We start from the raw sequence: 3,655 nt of genomic DNA on the forward strand, positions 1-3,655 counted from the left end.
TCGGAGATGCGAACTTTATCCTTTCTTTTAACAAAGAAAGTTGTTACAATGCTTCACGAATCTCACACCAGCCTGAACATGAAGAGTGAATGGGAAAGTGTATACCTCCAAAATCTATGGCAATGAGGGGGAATTGCAGGCCTAGTGTTGAAATTCAGGACTCAGGATCTCTGTTTCTTTCTTTTTTGCTTTTGGTTGAAGTAAAGGGAAGCAAGGGGCAGAGAAAAAGAGGTCAGAATACGGGAATTGTGGATTCTAACTTCAAAGAATCCTGTTGTGTATCATTAAAAAACAGTTAAGTTTTCATTATGACGATTACAATGCAAAAATAAATGGTTATGGAGAATGAAATGCTGGTTCTCAGATCTGTTTCTTTCAGATACCAATGCAATTATCATTTATTGTTTAGCCACACCGATTACGAAAGACGCTGTGGTAAACTTGCCCCCAGCCGCTTGCCCCTCCCTCACCTGTCTTTGCTCTCCGGCCAGACCAGGTTTCTTGAGCAGGGCTGGCAGGCGTGTCTACGTTTTACAGAAACAGAATAAATTAGAACCGGTAGGACTGCCACCACTCCCTTAGTTCCGGGGAACCCAGAGCCACAATCCAGGGGGAAGGTTGTGCCCTGTTATTGCTGGTTATCCCCCCCTCCACTAGTTGTATCCCCAGACTTGCAGACAGAAATTCTACGGTAGCGCGCAACCAAGCATAAGGCTAGGAATTAGCTTTCCCCCCCAGAAAGGCACACAAACCAAACAGTTTCTTCTTTAAAATTTATTTTAAAAGAACTTAAGAAAACAATCTAAAATAGCAGGCACTTCTTTAGTAAGTTACAAGCAAGAAAACAAGAACATTGTGAAATCTAACTGACTTACATACTCACGACTAAGGCACAGATAGAATAGTTAAAGTCCTTTCAATGTTCCGCATTCAGAGGCTTTCGCAATTCTCTTTTTTTTATATAAAAAATTTATTGAATTTTCACATTTTAAAACAACACAAAATAAAAAAAAACACAAATGGATACTTTCATATCCTTACTTTCATAACCCTCTTTCCCTGACTTCCCCCCACCCCCCCATACATCCCAATTTCCATATTTAATTCAGCAAGTTCTTGTTTCTCTCCTTAAACCTCTTCTTATTATGTTTTAACTTAATTCCCTTTGTTAGGCCCAATTTATTTGTCCCATTCTCTTATATACGTTAGATCCTTTTTCTAAGATCGATCAAGGTTCTTATACCATAAATTTCCCCTTTTTCATATTAAAATACAAATCAAAATTATAAAACCCAATAATCATAAAAAAATGTAAATTCTGTTTTTCCTCCTCCCTCCCTGCCCGGGTATCTGTCCCTTCCCAAATAACTGTCCTCCCATGAAACTTCTAGCCCGGATTCCTCACATCAGAGGCCTTTAAGTCTCTTTCAGTCTCTCTCTGCCTGTTCTGTTGGTAGTCCTTTTTGTTGGTCTTCAAGTCTCGAGGGATATCTGTCGAAGTCACTTCGCCTTCTCTCGAATCAGACCTAATTGAAAAAACTTGCTGCCAGGGTTCTGTCAAGGGGTCCCCTAATTCACAATCAACAAAACCAGAGAAGAGGAGGAAGTCCCAGTTGTGTTTCTTAACTCCTTTAACTTCCCATGTTCCATAGTGTCCAACGACTTCCTCCTTTGCTTTTTTCCTCTCATAGTTTATAATCCAAAAGACTTCTCTATTCCCTGGCTGCATAAAGTCCTGTTCCTGTACTTTTTCCCCTCCAGCCCCCTTTTCCACCAGCTCCAAAGGTATTTTTTCTGGTTCAGCTGCAGAGTCTTTCAGGGTCAAGTCCTTAGATCCATCAACAGGGTTGGTTGTTTTAGAGATCAAGGCCGTGAGTTGTTTATCCATAACCATCGCTTGCTCTTGTAAGGTTCCCACGAGAAAGAAGGCTCTTTCTATTTCTGCTAGTAGTTTTCCTTCTGCAGCCATTGTAATGTCACTGGTTTCCCCTAGGGGGATTACCATTGTTTAAAGTTCTTTGCCAACAGTCTTTAACCTTGTTATTACTTTGTTTCCAACCACTTCTGGTTAAATGTAACACCTTTAAATCAGAGAGATATAAAGTAATACAGTTCTTATCTTGATCCAGCCGTTTGACAGCTCAGTTGACAGCTGTCAAACTCCTGTTCTTTCGCGCTAGGTTGATGCAGGACGCTCCCGGATCCGGGGGGGGGGGGTACACAAAAACTTTCAAAATACACCTCTTCCCTCCAGCACAACTTAGAAGAAAAAATAAAAGCTTGTTCTCACAAATTGATGGAATCTCTTATCGGTCTCAGAAGACACAAAATTTTTAATCCGATCTTAGGTTTTCGCTCCTTGCTTCAAATTGTCTGTATGTAGGGGGGGGTGCGGACTTCCCTTTAGCACATCCCCCCGTTTGTTCCAAATTAGAGGTATTAATTTCTTTTAAAATCCAAATTGCATTCTACTCACGGGGTATTTGTTTCCAGTCCAAATGTCGGGAAGAAAGTTGACGCTCTCCGGTAATGGCTTGGCTTTCGCAATTCTCCATCACAAAGGATGAATGGACGGCTACTGAGTTGGAACATCAGCAGCCAGGCGATTTACGGATTGCAGAGCGCACCTTCTCAGCCATTCCCAAGATCTTTTATCCCCAATTTGCACATAGCGTCGCAACCCCCGAAACCAATCATAACGCCTGATTATTTTTAAATTATCCAATGACCGACTTGCGGGCTAATCAATCTAACTTCTGGCAGCTGGACCCATTAAGAACCCAGAGCCTAAATCAAAGGAGTTTCCTCCCTTCCGTGGAGCTTATGCAGATGCACATTCCCAGGCAATCAAGGCCAGATAACATCACTGAGGGAATGCACATAACTTTGAACCCAGGTGTCAAAGCTTTCATTAAATCAGGGGTTTCCTTTCCCATAGTAAACCTCTCACACCCTGGAATCCTGTTAGTCTGAGGTTAAAGGGACAAGACTTATTTCCCATGGTCCTTGTGCCTTGTTGGTTACCCACAAGGCCTCACTCTCGTTGCTTGACCAAGGAACAGCTTCTAAACAAACACTAACTTTACTACAGACGCAATACATAAAACAGAATAAAAACAAAATTAACACATTGCACAACTAAAATTATTATTAGAATCAGATGATTTATTAGATAAGAGGTTTCTCCTTTGAAAGATTTAAATTAGGGCATATTTTAAGGCAGAGTTTAGTGGAATTCAGCTGCGGCACCTCTCAGGTTAGTGCCATTGCCATTCTAAGAGATCAAGGAACAAGTTTGTGGTGAACTCTGGCACCGGCAAATCTAGGAAAATAGCACTGATCCCTACAAGCTTTTCTCCTTATAATTGTAACTGTAAAGGCAACACAGATCAATTTTTCAGAGGGGTAAGGGGATTTGTTCCTTAATAAATAGTTAGTCATATAACCAATCCATCTCTCAATTGGGAGATTTAAATATTTGAACAAAGCTTCTCTTTGTCCTCATAGATGGAACAAACAAGTAACTATTTGGGTGAATATTCAGGCCCCTTACCTTTACATAGGCAAATCACATAGGGGATCCGGAGAGAGCAGCCTTCAACTATGACAGAGTTGTAAAAGCTTTCCCCCATTTGGTAATTGTGATGTGCTTACA

Source organism: Podarcis gaigeae (genome assembly GCF_964106915.1).
Source record: "Podarcis gaigeae genome assembly, chromosome: 8".
NCBI lineage: Eukaryota > Metazoa > Chordata > Lepidosauria > Squamata > Lacertidae > Podarcis > Podarcis gaigeae.